Source organism: Macaca fascicularis, chromosome 13 (genome assembly GCF_037993035.2).
Source record: "Macaca fascicularis isolate 582-1 chromosome 13, T2T-MFA8v1.1".
In the NCBI taxonomy this organism is placed as follows: Eukaryota; Metazoa; Chordata; class Mammalia; order Primates; family Cercopithecidae; genus Macaca; species Macaca fascicularis.
The window spans coordinates 54489324-54505971 of NC_088387.1; positions in this window are offsets into that span (position 1 = coordinate 54489324).

The following is a 16648-nucleotide window of genomic DNA, read 5'->3' on the forward strand; positions in this document are numbered from 1 at the left end:
GGTGCAGTGGCTCACGCCTGTAATCCCAGCACTTTGAGAGGCTGAGGTGGGTGGATCATGAGGTCAGGAGTTCAAGACTAGCCTGACCAACATGGTGAAACCCTGTCTCTACTAAAAATACAAAAATTAGCCGGGTGTGGTGGCGGGTGCCTGTAATCCCAGCTACTCAGGAGGCTGAGGCGGGAGAATCACTTGAACCCAGGAGGCAGAGGTTGCAGTGAGCTAAGATCACGCCACTGCACTCCAGCCTGGGGGACAGAGCGAGACTCCATCTAAAAAAAAAAAAAGGAATAAGTAGGATACCTGCAACAACCATACTTATTCAACAATTTTCTTGCCAGTACTAGCCAATAAAAATAAAAATACATAAGTGAGAGAAATCAAATTTGTTAAGGAGGAAAATACTTTTAAGTTGTTTTTGGTTATCTATTGATGCATACAGAACCCAACTAAAAACTATGAACTTAAAATAACATGTATTATCTCTCATGATTATATGGGTTAACTAGGCAGTTCTGCTTTCCCCTCCAGAGCAATTTAAAGTTTCTATTCTAAATCGTCTAAATAGACAAAAACTCTAATATAAAATTATAATATTAGAAAATGTTTATTTAGAGAAACATTTTCAATGCAGGGTACATTTTACCTGTAGGTCTTTGAAGGTTTATGCTCTCACGTTCCCTTTTAAAAATTTTATAAAGTGAAGAAGTAACACAATATTTAGCTTATCCTCTTTTAACTAAATGATAGATAGGTTTCAAACCCAAGATTTCCATGGTTAAGTTTATAAACTGACTTTTTCAACTGGGTTCACAGTATTGTGACACATACATGGATTATTCTAGACACAGAACAGAAGCAGAAACTTGATCAAGAATCCAGCATTAGAGAAATGAAAACGGCATAAGTGCATAACTAAGACTGACATGGCATAAGAAATGTGTGTTCTAAATATGTGAGCTTTCATGGGGATGTTCTGAATGCATTTTAATATTTTCTGGCTGTCATGTGACACAATTTCAATTGATTATTTGTTATTTTAAGCTTAACGAACCAATTTTAGAACTTTTCCCAGACACATAGAACTATTCCTATGTTTTATCCCATAGGTTGCTTAAAGTATTTAGTTCTCCTTAATTTGGAATATATACAACTTCAAAGCAAAAATATGAGAATTATGTGAGATTTCAATAATACTTTCCTAAGGTAATCCACCCCTTTGATCAGCAGTATTGTCTTCTCTCAAATATAAAGACCACATCCAACATTTCAAAAGAGGCAAACGTGTTTGTGATATGACATAGTTGCCTGGTGTTGAAAGGAATTGTGTTGTTTCTTGCTATCTCAGAAAACAAACAGTAAGTCTAGAATAATGGTAAACAGCTTTTTTTTTTTTTTTTTTTTTGGACAAGAGCTAATTCAAGAAAATAAAAATGTTACTTTTTTGTCAGTCCGTATTTCTTCTTTTTAGAAACTGCCTCTCTTTTAGGTCCATGATTCTGGTAGTGTTGTCAATTAAGAGGTCACTTCCCTGCCCCAAGGGTTGCATGTGAGGGAGCAGGAATAATCAAGGTTCTTGCTTAGTGAGGGAGATGGGAATAGAGTGGGGTCTGTCTTTTTGTAAGGGGTTGAGCTTGAAAATCAGGTAAACGTGGAGATGTTAGGATCCATCTTTCTCATTATATGGAGAGAACTTGGCTAAGATGAAGTCAACAGAGAAACAGAGATGTGAGAGACAGAAGTACAGAGAGACAGATGGAGAAACTGACCCCGGAACATTATTTGAGCATTTGGATCAAGGTATACCTAAAGCATGGATTATAATAAAATAATTTAAATAATATGATAAAATGTTTAATTTCATTAAACTATTCTCAACTATTTTAGAAACAAAATACAGCTTTAAACTTAAATTTTTAATGTGTAAATGCCACACATCAATAGGCCTATGACTTTTAGTATGCCACACTCATTAAAATTATACATATGTACCTCGTGAAAGCATAAGTTGTTTTGTCAGCATTACCATCCTTGCAATGTGGTGTTTGTGCAACTATTTGAATATTTTAATATATTTTGCCCATATTTGACAAAATTGAATGGAAAACTTAATAAAGAATGTGCTAATATCAATAGGTTTAGATCATTTTAAAATTTGAAAACAAAACCTCTTTTTATTTATTTTATTTTTTATTGTTCTTTTTTTTTAGATGGAGTCTCTCTCTGTCACCCAGGGTGGAGTGCAGTGGCATAATTTTGTCTCACTGCAACCTCTGCTTCCCGGGTTCAAGCGATGCTCCTGCCTCAGCCTCCTGAGTAGCTGGGACTACAGACACACGCCACTACGCCCAGCTAGTTTTTGTAGTTTTAGTAGAGACAGGGTTTTACCGTGTTGGACAGGCTGGTCTCAAACTCCTGACCTCAACTGATCTGCCCACCTCAGCCTCCCAAAGTGCTGGGATTACAGGCGTGAGGCACCATGCCCAGCCTCAAAACCTCTTTTCAAAGCTGACTATTCAATTTATAGGTCCTCAACTTTCACACATATATCCTATAAGTTTTATGAGGAAAAAGAAGGAATAATTGTAGGCAGTATTAAGACAATTAGTATAACACAAACTAAATAACCCAAACAAGATTGTATATAACAAATCAGTTACAAAACCAGACATACCAAAAAGCACTTTTAACAGCTACCATGCCCTGCAACAACTATATTGACATCAAAATGGTTTTGGGCTTGTTTTAAAAGAAGTCAAATTTGATTATATATTAGAGTAGTTGCTACAAGACTGAAAAGAAAAGCCTCCATGACAAGATAAATCAAAGGCTATATATTGAAATAGAATGAGCATAAAGAAGGAATTACATTACACTGAAGTATAGCAGTGACTGCTCTGCTCATATAAAGAAGTGAGGGGGCAGGGAGAGAGAGAGCATCAGAATAAATAGCGAATGCATACAGGGCTTAATACCTAGATGATGGGTTGATAGTGGCAGCAAACCATCATGACACACGTTTACCTATGTAACAAACCTGTACGTCCTCTACATGTATCCCAGAACTTAAAATAAAATTAAAAGAATTGCACCATCAGCAGAGACTTGAAAATGAAGGCTTAAGCAAATATTAACAAATAAAGCAGTAATAAAACAGGACAAGTCATAATTTAATTTAAAATAAATCTGAAATGATAGTAATATTTGTATAAACTTTTTAGTTGGGTGAAAGACTGAAAATGTTAAGTTTTAAAATTTTTAGGTTCTTTTTATATATATTAATTAAATTTACATGTGTACATTAACAAAAGTCTTCTCTTGGTAAAAGCTAATAATTCTATCAATGAAAGTTTATAGATTATTGCTACCACAAATTATGGCAATAAATGATATTATTTTTAATATTTCTAGCATGAAGCATGCATACTGTAATTATTCTTTTCGTGGGAATATAGATTCATACAAAAGTTAAATTAGTCTGGGTGTAGTGGGTCAGGTCTATAATCTCAGCACTTTGGGAGGCCAAAGTGGGCAGATCACTTGAGGCCAGGAGTTTGAGACCAGCCAACATGGTGAAACCCTGCCTCTGCTAAAAATACAAAAATTAGCTAGTTGTGGTGTCGGGCAGCTGTAATCCCAGCTACTTGAGAGAATCACTTGAACCCAAGAGGCAGAGGTTGCAGTGAGCCAAAATCACATCACTGCACTCCAGCCTGGGCAACACAGTGAGACTCTGTCTCAAAAAAATAACAATAAAAAAGTGAAAAGTTAAATTAGAAAGTGACTATCATAACAAACACGATCTTTACAGAAAACAATCCACACAATTCCTATGAATGTCAATCATCCATTATGAACTCTAAATATTATTTGGTATTATTACATTTAATACTTCCAGGAAGCCATCTATTATAACAAGTTAAATAGTGCAAGCCTTATAGTTAGAATGTTGGTATTTAATTGAAACATTATTTTCAAAACACATTAACAATAGTGGCATATATACACAAAATCAAGTGTATGTGTGCATGTGTGTGTATTGTGTAAAATGACATGACATATATACGAAACTCAAAGGAATCTACTACCTTTAGAGTCACAGAACCTTGAAGGGATCTTGAATATTAATCTTTTTTATTTTTTACAGAGACAGGGTCTGGTTATGTTGCCCAGGCTGGCCTCAAACTTCTGGACTTAAGTGATCCTCCTGTCTCAGCCTCCTGAGTGGCTAGTACTATAGGTGTGCATCACTGTACCCAGCTTGGATCTCCTTCATTTTCATAGTGAGTAAACAGATGTCCAGAGAATTTATTTAGGCAATGAATTAATGGTAAAACCAAAAGTAGTATTTTAAAAGTTATGAATGTTTTGTGTTATTTGGGGCCATGTAAAATATAATGTATTTATCCTAGACTGGGGAGCTTCTCATGGGTAATCAGTATACCATTTCTTTCTATTCAAAATATCTAAAATTGGCAGTTTTGTCTCTAGTATCAAGATAAAGTACCTAATAGATAGTCTGTTAGATAACTAAAACCTGATCAAAATTAAAAGTTCAATTACTTTATGGCTCTACAGAGTCAAAAAAAGCAGGCAGATTTTGGAGGGGTACTAAAACTTGGAGGTAGTAAACTGTAGAAAGAAAGATTCCCCTATTTGAGGTTTTGTGCTGAAGTCAAACACAACTCTGGCAGAGTGCAAAGTGGCTAAATGACCCAGAAAAAGTCTACCATCTTTCTGTTTAGAGGAACTAAGAGAAGCAGCCAAGGTAAACAGGGCTGCCAGAGAGAAAATATCAGAACAGACAGTGCCAGATAAGGCAAATTCAAAACTCCATGTAAAAACTCTGTCCAAATCTCTGGCTGACCCTTGAATGATACATATGCTAAGCCAACTAAAAGAAGTATGAAATCAGATCTGAACTTCCACCATAGTCAAGGCAGAATTTTTTTGTTTGAGTTCAGCCAAATTAACTGCCTACTAAAACAAAAACATCAGCACTCTTTAGAGGAATATAACCAAATCCAGTCTCCAGAATATAACCAACACAATGTCCAGGATACAATCCAACATGATCTGACATACAAAGAGCCAGAAAATGTGATCTAATCTCCAAGGAAAAGATAATCAGCAAAGGCAAACTCTATAGTGATTGAGATGTTAGAATAGTCAGGCAGGGCACGGTGGCTCATGCCTCTAGTCCCAGCATTTTGGGAAGCTAAGGTGGGCAGATCACTTGAGGCCAGGAGTTTGAGACCAGCCTGGCCAACATGGTGAAAACCCATCTCTACTAAAAATACAAAAATTAGCTGGGCATAGTGGCGTGCGTCTGTAATCCCAGCTATTTGGGAGGCTGAGGCAGGAGAATCACTTGAATCCGGGAGGTGGAGTTTTCAGTGAGCTGAGATCACGCCACTGCCCTCCAGCTTGGGCAACAGAGTGAGACTTTGTCTCAAAAAAAAAATCAAAAAAAAAAAAAAAAAAAAAAAGAAGAAGAAGAAGAATCAGGCAAAGACTTTAAAGCACCTAACCCCAGGCAAAGACTTTAAAGCAGCTAAACCGTGCTTAATGATGTACAAATATGTTTGCATACATACAAATATGTTTGCAATGAATAAAATGATATGAAATATCAGCTGAGAAACTGTAAGAAAGATGTGACAATTTTAGAACTGAAAGTAAATGTCTAAAATTTAAAGAATTCATATGATGGACTCAATAGCTGCATGACAATGACAGCATAAAAATTTGGTTAACCTGAGGATCATTTTAAAATATGCAATCTAAAGAAGACAGAAAAAATGATGGAACTAAAGTATAAAAATCCTTGGGTACTTGTACTACAAATCAAATGGATAACTGGAGTTCCAGAAAGAAAGGAGAAAAAGAATGGGACAGAAAAATATGTGAAACTAAAGAACCAAAAACTTTCCAAATTTAGTGAAAAACATAATTACACATCCAAGAAGTTCAGTGAGTCTGAAACCATCTAAATACGAAGAAAATCAGGCCTACAAGTATTATAGTTGAACTGCTAAAGACCAAGCCAAATAGTCTTGACCAAATAAAGTATTTAATGTTTGTTGATTTTAAAATAAATAATTCTGAAAATATAATTGAGGTAGAAATGCTTTTGCCTTAAATTTTTATTACATACTTATGCACAGCTTTAGGTAAATATAAAAAAGTAATTAAATAAATGTGCAGATAGAATTGTATAAAAAACTGAAGGAAAAAATCAGGTTATGAGCATCCTAAAAGTAACATAATTTACTAAAATATATAATAATAAAAAGAAATCCATAAAAGACTACAGGTATACCTCAGAGATATTGTGGATTTGGGTCCAGACCATTGCAATAAAGTGAATATTACAATAAAGTGAGTCATGTGAATATTGCAATAAAGTGAGTCACATGAATTTTTTAGTTTCCTAGTACATGTAAAAGCTGTATCTATACTATACTGTATTCTATTAAGTACACAATAGCTGATAGCAGTGATATTTTGAGAATGGAAAAATAATTTAAAAAGGGAATAAATAAGAACTTTAAAAAAGTGTACACTAGCATTATGTCCAGAACGCATTGTACATGCATTTAATTAAAAAATACTTTAAATACTTAATTTAAAAATACTTTATTGCAGCTGGTTGGGGTGGCTCATGCCTGTAATCCTAGCACTTTGGGAGACCAAGGTGGGTGCATCACTTGAGGCCAGGAGTTGAAGGCCAGCATGGTTAACATGGTGAAACCCCGCCTCTACTAAAAATACAAAAATTAGCTGGGCCTGATGGCACATGCCTGTAATCCTAGCTACTTGGGAGGCTGAGGCATGAGAATTCGCTTGAACCCAGGAGGCAGAGGTTGCAATGAGCTGAGATTGCACCACTGCACTCCAGCCTGGGTGACAGAGTGAGACTGTCTCCAAAAACATAAAATAAAATAAAATAAAATAAAATAAAATAAAATAAAATAAAATAAAAGTAAAATAAAATAAAATAAAATACCTTATTGCTAAAAAGATGCTAACAATTATCTGAGCCTTCAGCAAGTCGTAATTTTTTTGCAGGTGGAGAGTCTCCATGTTGATGGCAGCTGATTGCTCAAGGTAGTGGTTGATGAAGTTTAGGGTAGCTGTGGTTGTTTCTTAAAATAATAAAACAATGAAGTCTGCCACAACTACAGACACTTCCTGTCATTAAACATTTCCCTGTAGCATGCAATGTTGTTTGATAGCATTTTACTCACATAGAACTTCTTTCAAAATTGGAGTCAGTATTCTCAAACACTGCTGCTGCTTTACCAACTAAGTTTATGAAAATATCCTAAATCTTCATTGCCATTTCAATAATGTTCACAGTATCTTCACCCAGAAATAGACTCCATCTCAAGAAACTACTTTCTTTGTTCATCCATAAAAACAACTCTTAAACTGTTAAAAGTTTTATCAAGATTGCAGCATTCTGGGACACCTTCAGGCTCTACTGCTAATTCTAGTTATTTTGCCATTCCCACCACTTCTGTAGTTACTTCCTCCACAGAAGTCTTGAAGCCTTCAAGTCATCCATGAGGATTGGAATCAACTTCTTCCAAACCCTTGTTACGGTGGATATTTTGACCTCCTCCCATGAATCATATGTTCTTAATGGCATCTAGAATGATGAATCCTTTCCAGAAGGTTTTCAATTTTATTTTGCCCAGATCCGTCAGAGGAATCATTATCTATGGCAGCTATAGCTGTGCAAATATATTTCTTAAATAATAAGAATTGAAAGTCATGGTATTCTTCAGTGCTGTTCACCTGCTGTCAAGAAAAAAAAAAAAAGACACTTCACTTGATGACCATAATTAAGCAGCAATAATTATTAATTTCATCAAATTTCAATCTTGAGTATACATTTTTTAATAGTCTGTAAGATCAAATGGAAAGTACACACAAACACTTCTACATATCAATGTGTCATGGTTATCTCAAGGAAAAGTACTTGTTGCATGCTGAATTAGCTGCTTTTTTAAATATGAAATATCAATTTCATTTGAAAGAATGACTGGCAGTATCTGGTTATTTGGCCTTAAATATTAGACATCATCTCAAACATGAACAAAGTTAATCTGTCACTTCAAGGAGAAAAACTGAAATTATTTTTTGGCAAGGATAAAATTCAAGCTTTCAAGCAAAACTTAAAATTTTGGAAAACTTGTATCAGCTATCATAAAGCTTGACAGTTTCCGAAAGCAGTAAGACATTTCTTGAGATCAGTAGTGATAGTAAATGTGATCATATTATGAAATGTGCCAACACTTGGAAGATCTGCATAACTCAGTGAACCAGTATTTTCCAAATGATAATTGCATGAAGATATTTTACACATATGTAAAAACCTATTTAAATAAAATATAGACCAATCAGTTTTAACATACCAGAGTATGAAAAGTTTATTGGTTTGGTTCAAATTCTACATTGCAACTAACTTTATTTTTCATAGATAGCTTTAACTGAGATACAATTGACATACAATAAATTTTACATATTTAAATTGTATAATTTGGCTGGGCATGGTGGCTCACACCTATAGTCTCAGCACTTTGGGAGGCTGAGGCAGAAGGATCACTTGAGGCCAGGAGTTCGAGACCAGCCTGGGCATATAGTGAGACTCTGTCTCTACCAAGAAAAAAATGTAATAAATAGTACAATTTTATAAGTTTGGAGTATGTATGCAGCCATAAAAACACCAAAATCAAATAGTCAACGTATCCATCAACCCCCAAGTTTCTCTCATTTGTAATCCTTCCCACTCTCCCCTCGTTTCTTCCCCCATCCTCAAGCAATGACTGATCTGCCTTCTGCCACAATCCATGGCTTTCCATTTTCTGGAGTTTTATATAAGCCTTAAAATTATTTTCACCATTTTACCTACCTATAGGGAGCATATGAGAGTTCTAGTTCCTCCAGATCCTGCCAACATTGATACAGCCAGTGCTATAATTTGAATATTTGGGCTTCCTTAAAACTCATGTTGAAATCTGATTCCCAATGTTGGAGGTGGGGTCCAGTGGGAGGTGTTTGGGTCATGGGAGTGGATCCCCTTTGGTGGGGGTAACGGAGTTCTCACTCTATTCGTTCCTGGTAGCCAAAGCTGGTTATTAAAAAGAGCTTGGCACCTCCCTGCTCTCTCTTGCACTGTTGATTTCTATATTTTTAGAGACAGAGTCTCAATCTGTCACAGACGCTGGAGTGCAATGGTGTGATCACCACTCACTGTAGCCTCAAAAACTCCTAGGCTCAAGCCATCCTCTCACTTCAGCCTCCAAGTAGTTGTGACTACAGGTGCACACCACTGTGCATGGCTAATTATTATTTTTGTGTGTGTGTGAAGATAGGGTCTCACAGTGTTGCCTAGGCTGGTCTTGAATTCCTGGCCTCAAGTGATCCTCCCACCTCAGCCTCCTGAAATGTTGGAGTTACAGACATGAAGCACCACATCCAAATTGCCCTGTGATTTCTACAGACTGGCTTTCTTTCCTTTTCTGCCATGAGTAGAGGCAGCTTGAGGCTCTCACTAGATGCAGATGCTGGCATTATGCTTCTTGTACAGCCTGCAGACCCACGAGCCAAAACAAACAAACAAACAAACAAACAAAAAAACAAAAAAAAAACCTCTTTTCTTTATAAATTACCCAGCCTCTGATATTTCTTTATAGCAATACAAATAGACATGACTTTTTAATGTTATTCATTCTAATGTGTGTAATGACATCTCAGTAGCCCTTATGGACAAACTATACTAAGGTAATGTGGAGGGCAAATGTGGGGTTGGAGCCCCCACACAGAGTCCCCACTGGGGCACGGCCTAGTGGAGCTGTGAGAAGAGGGCCACCATCCTCCACACCCCAGAAGGTACATCCACTAACAGCTTGCACCATGCACCTGGAAAAGCCATAGGCACTCAATGCCAGCGCTTGAGAGCAGTCATGGGAGCTGAGCTGAGCCCTGCATAGGGCAGAGCTGCCCAAGGCCTTGGGAGCCCACTCCTTGCAATCAGAGAGGCCTGGATATAAGACATGAGTCAAAGGAGATTATTTTGGAGTATTGAGATTTAATGACTACTTTGCTGGGATTTGGAATTGCATGGGGCCTGAAGCCTCTTTGTTTTGGCAGATTTTTCCCTTTTGGAAAGGGAGTATTTACCCAATGCCTGTACCCCCCATTGAATCTTGGAAGTAGCCAACATGTTTTTTATTTTAAAGGCTCATAGGCAGAAGGGACTTGCCTTGCCTCAGAGAGACTATGGACTTGGACTTTTAAGTTAACACTGGAATGAATTAAGACTTTGGAGGACTGTTGGGAAAGCATGACTGTATTTTGAAACATAAGAAGGACATGAGATTTGGGAGGGGATGGGACAGAATTATATGGTTTGGCTCTGTGTCCCCACTCAAATCTCATGTCGACTTGTAATCCTCAATGTTGAAGGAGGGACCTGGTGGGAGGTGACTGAATGATGGGGGTGATTTCTAATGGTTTAGCACCTTCCCCCAGTGCTGTCTTATGATAGAGTTTACATGAGATCTGGTTGTTTGGAAGTGTGTAGCACCTCTCCCTTTGCTCTCTTTTCTTCCTGCTCTGGCCATGTGAAGACCAAGCCTGCTTCCCTTTCACCTTCTGCCATGATTGTAAGTTTCCTGAGGTACCCCAGGAAGCAGAAGCCTATACAGCTTGCAGAACCTGATCCAACTAAAACCTCTTTTCTTATGAATTAGTCTCCACTAGTTCTTTACAGCAATGCAAGAACAGATTAATACACTGTCTTTTGCCCATTAAAAAAATGGGTTATTTTCTGTCTTAAGGTTGAGATTTGGAAGTAAGTTATGTATTCTGGATACAGGTCCTTAATCATGATGTAATTTGCCAAGATTTTTCTCTTATTCTATAGGTAGTTGTTTCACTTTCTTGATGGTATCTTTTGGAACATAAAGTTTTTGATTTAGATGAAGCTTTTGTTTTGTTTTGTCACTTGTACTTTTGGTGGTGTTATAGCTAAGAAACTACTGCTAATTCAAAGTCACAAAAATTTACTCCTATGTTTTCTACTAAGAGTTTTACAGTTTTGGCCCTTACATTAAGTTCTATGATCTATTTTGAGTTAATTTTTGTATATAGTCTAACTTAATGCTTTGGCATATGGATATTCCATTGTCTTAGCACCATTTGTTAAGACTTTTCTTTCCCCATGGAATAATTTTTGGTACATGCTATGGTTTGAATGTTTGTCCCCTTCAAAACTCATGGTGAAATTTAATTGTCATTTTAACAGCATTGAGAGGTGAGAACTTTAAATAAGGCATGAGGGTTCCACCCTCATGGATGGGATTGGCGCTGTTATAAAAGGGTGAACTGGGCCCCTCTTACTCTGTCTTGCCCTTCTTCCTTCCTTCATGGGATGACACAGAAAGAGGGCTGTTGCAAGATGCCAGCCCCTTGATTTTGGACTTCCCAGCCTCCAGAATAGTGAGTCAACAAATCTGTTCATTATAAATTACCCAGTCTCAGATATTCTGTTACAGCAGCAAAAGCAGACTAAGATAGGAGCCTTGTTGAAAATAAACTAATGAAAAACATTAGTTTAAGGAATATTGGGCTATTTAGGTTATCATCTATTTCTTGAGTGAGCTTTGGTTATTTGTAACTTCCAAGGAATTTTTCAATTAATCTGTGTTGTCAAATATGTTGGCATTAAGATTGTTCATAATATTCTCTTATCATTTTTTCTGGACAGTCTGTACAATCTGCAGTGATGTCACCTCTCTTGTTCTTAATATTAGTAATTTGTGTCTTTTTAAAAAAACTTTTTAAAATAAATGACAGACTTTTTGTGTCCTTCATTTTTCTTTTTTATATTTCATTAAATCAGCTTTGATCTTTGTTTCCTTTCTTCTGCATATTTATTATGATTATTATTTTGAAATTGAGTCATGCTATATTGCACAGGCTGGCCTCAAACTCCTGGGATCAATCAGTCCTCGTGCCTCAGCCTCCTGAATAGCTGGGATTACAAGTATGTACCACCACACCTGGCTTTGATTAATTTTAATTCACTTTTGTTTTTCTAGTTTCTTAGACTGAAGGCAGTTTGGGGCCTTTTTTTGGGATCTTATTTTTCCAGATAGGTATTTAATGCTATAAATTTTCCCCTAAGTACTTCTTTAGCAGTACATCACATTCTGTTATGTTGTGTTATTTTCATTCATACCAAAATGCCTAATTTTTTAAAAAGTTTTATTCATGGATGATTTAGAGATGTGTACTTTCCACATATTTAAGGATTTTCTAGGGATCATTTTGTTATCAATTTCTAATAAAGTTCCACTGACAGCAGAGAACATTCTTTGTATGACTTGAGTACTTTAAAACTGAGAATTATTTTGTGGTCTGGAATATGGTCTAACTTGATAAATGCTTCATGTGTCCATGAGAAGAATGTGTATTCTATTGTTGGGTGTGGAGTGTTCTGTTATTCACATCAAGTTGGTTGATAGTGTTGCTCAAGTCTATTTGACCCTTGCTTACGTTCTGCTTATTTGTTCTCTCAGTTAATGAGAGGGCATATTCAAATCTCAGACTGTAATTGTGGGTTTGTCCTTTTCTTTTCTATCAATGTCTATTTCATGCATTTTTGAGCTGTTGAGTACATACATATTTGAGATAGTTATGTTCTCTTGATTGACTACTTTATTGTTATGACATGGCTTTCCTCTCTGGAAATATTTGCTATAAAATTTATATGATCTTAATACAATCAGTCAAGATTTCTTTTGACTAGCATTAGTCTGACAAATCCTTGCCACATTTTTACTTTAACCTACCTGTGTCCTTAAAGTGTACTTCTTGTAGGCACCATATAGTTGTGTACTCCTTTATTAAAATCCAATCTGCCAATCTCTGCCTTCTAATTGGAATGTTTAGATCATTTCCATTCCACATGATTATTGATATGGTTAGGTTTAACTCCTTCATATTTATATTGGTTTTCTACTTCTTCCACATGTTCTTGTTCCCTACTTTTTCCTGCCTTTTTAAGGATTTTTATTATTTCATTTAATCTTCTGTGTTGGACTACTAGTTATAACTCTATTTTGTTATTTTAGTAGTTGCTTTAGGATTTAGAGTATATACTTTAAATTTATCAGTCTTATCTTCAAGTGATACCACTTTATGCATAGTATAAGATGTTGACCACATTATACAGGCTGTTCATGCCTTGCACATGAATGCAGGGCCATAAAAATGACTGTGCAAACTGAAACCATTCAAAACAATCTTAATAATCAATAGGAAAATTTACAATTGTTCCATGACCTTTAAAAATGTTTGTCAAAAAATGAAAACCTCTGTTTCAGTTGTAAATGTATTGAGAAATTAAAACTAGAAAAGCTAATATTTACAATATAAAACATTAGAAATATTGAGTAGTTTTTTGTTTGTGTAAAAAATTTATCAGGTAGTTTTAACAATGCTTGCCTTTTTCTTCCTCTCATTAACTTACAATATAAGGTGACCCTCTTTTCCATGGTATGATGAGTTATACTCCAAGTTTGGTTCAGCTTACAATATTTTAAAATTTATACTCTTAATGTCTTGAAATAGTCCAAAGTCCATTCAAAGTGAAGTTTTTTGCCAATGTCATTTCCTCTGGGACATCTTAAATGTTTTAGTCACAACCACTTTCCCCACTCATATTGTTTACCTTCACTAAGCAACTCTGACTGCATAGATTCTTGAAAGGTGCCAACATTCCCATCAACAGCTATTTTTCCCATACCTCCATTCATGCTGGATTTGAATTTCACTTTCGATGTTATTGCTTTTTGTTGTTTTGCTACACTTTCATCTTTATTGGTTAGTTCCACCTTTCAAAGATCCATCTTTATAAAACAGCACATGGGTTTTTCAGGAGGCATACAATTACAACCTTTGCTGTGTATGTAATGAATTACAGGTGTGCAGTGACCAATCACAGCAGACCTTGAATAGAAGTGACATGATTGGTCACTTATGATTCACATCTGTTATTTAGGTAGTGATTTGCGAACTGAGGAAGCTGTAAAGTCTGTACTTCATGCAGTTATTCACAGATAATATACTTGTGTTAACAGAAAGTTGAACAGTGTTGTTTGGGGAATAGTGTTAGGTAACCAAACCTCACGCATGTCAGAAGTGCAAAATAAGGAATGTCTATTCTTTCATTATTTTCCTTCTGGCCTTTATGCTATTGTCATGTACTTAACTTTGACATGTTATAAATGCCACATTATTATTGTTTAACCAGCCAATTATCTTTTAAAGAGACATCATAACTTTTTGAAACTTGTATATTTACCCATGTGTTTATCATTTCCAATGTTCATCATTCCTTTGTGTAGATCCATATTTCCACTTTCCTAATTACGCTGATGTCCAGTATCTTGAAGTCCACTTTTTCATGTAGTTTGTCTTTTTAAAATTTGGTTATTTCAGAAAGAAGAGTACATGGGTCCTTGTTATTGCATCTTGGAATGCAACTAATTTTTAAGAAATTACTTTTTGAGTGTTGGTGTAATATCAAAGAAGAATATCCACAATCATCTGAAAAGACGATCACAATACTTCATCCTTTCCCAACTACATATCTGTATGAGACTGAACTTTTCTGTATACTTCAACTATAACAATTTTAACAAATTAAATGGCGAAATATATGTGAGAATGCAGGTATCTTCTATACAGTCGGATATCAAAGAGTTGCCAAAAAGTAATGCTATTTTCTTTGCCATATTTTTGTTTAAAAAATGTTTTTCATAACAGGCACATTTGTTAACATCTAATGGCTTTTAAAATATACTAATAAATATATGACTTTTAATATGGTAAATATAAACAGATAAAACCCCCTTAAGCAAAACCTTTTTGGAGTCCTCAACTAAAGAGTATAAAAAGGCCCTAGGACTTAAAATGTTTGATTACCAATACTCTATATAGTGTGCATCTAATCAGAAACCTTAATTTTACTACTTGCATTGAAGTTTTATTAGCAGCTTGAGGTATGCCATTACATCTTGGACTAGGAAATTAATTTTTCCCCAATAGATTTAAAACTAGAACATCCAGAAGTTACTAAAATAATGACGTGAAATGAAGGCATTTTTAAGTAGCTATGCATTTTATGTATTCTCTATTCTTTTGTTTAATAGTTGAATGAAAAAAGATAACCTCTTTATGGGCTAATACAATCAAAACCTACCTACCCACACACATAAAGTACAGCAATCATCTATAACAGAAATTGGGATTGGAAAAAGTATTCTCCTGGGCTATAAAAGACCTACAGAATAGTCATGGTATTTTTGGCATAAATGCCTCAAATGCTCTAATTGTCTCCTGATAATTTCCATAGGTAACTAGTTCTTATTAATTGTTTCCAGATGATAGTATATTCAGTGGCTAAGATCACAATATTTGGAATTAAGATTATTTGGGTTTAAACTCTAGTTCCAACTTCTAAATGTGGGATTTTTGAGAAAGTCAATCTGATTACTTTCCCTATTTGTAAAATGGGTGTAAAAGTATTACTTTATATGGTTGTTTTGAGAAGTAAATTAAATACAGTTGACGCCATTTAGCAATGTTATAAGTCTAGCAATTACATTTATTTTCAATAGTACCTGCTATAGCCAATGGGCTTTCAAAAGACACATCTGAAATAAAATCCTACATCTACTCATTTATGAGGTCTAAGAGAAGGCAGGAGGACAAGTTTAGTTTTTGTTTTCAGATCCCACAAGTGATTATGATCACTCCTGGCAAGAACTGAAATCCATGGTCAGATTCTAAATAATTACTTAATGCTAGTGCTAGGCTTAAATTGTTCCTAGAAACATTTCCCAACCCTAAAACTGAGAGAATCAGAGTCAAATTGTTTCAGGTGGGGGAGGGCAGGATTTCTGCCACCAGATTCTGTCTAAATTCATTCAACATTTAATGAGTAACCACTGGCTATCAGTATCAGGTGGACAGAAATGAGTAAGGTATCTCTGTTCTTGGTAACTTAAAACCTGGTCATAACAGGGTAGTATATAAGGCAGTGTTTCCCATGGTAGGATACATGTCTGCATACCACCAACTGTCTGCAGTAAGCAACCCAAATGTTCCTGGGATCAGGGTCATCTGTCTATAACCAAAAAAGATTAATGAGAGATAAGCTCCACTTTAAACAGGCTCTTTTTGGAAATAATGGCATTACTAGCATCAGTCTGAGATGCAGAAACAGCAGCAGAACTTTAGGGAGAAATTGCCAGGCTACCAGTTGTCCCTTCTTCAGATTCCTGTAGGGAATCTGTCTCGAGAGATTCCCTACAGACTAGGAAAGAGTAAAGCCAGGCAAACTATATAGACAGCCCTCTGTATGCTCATTTATGGGCCATTCACCCCCTAATGTTTCCAACAAGGGTGAAAGGAAGAATCAGGATAGGAAAGGAGAGTGGTATGAACAGCAGCAGTGACCCTAAATACCAGTCATGTCGGGTTCAGATGTATAGGGCTACTACACCTGCCACCACCCAGAAGTGCTATAAAAGTTTCTTTTCTTTCTTTTCTTTTTTTTTTTTTTTTT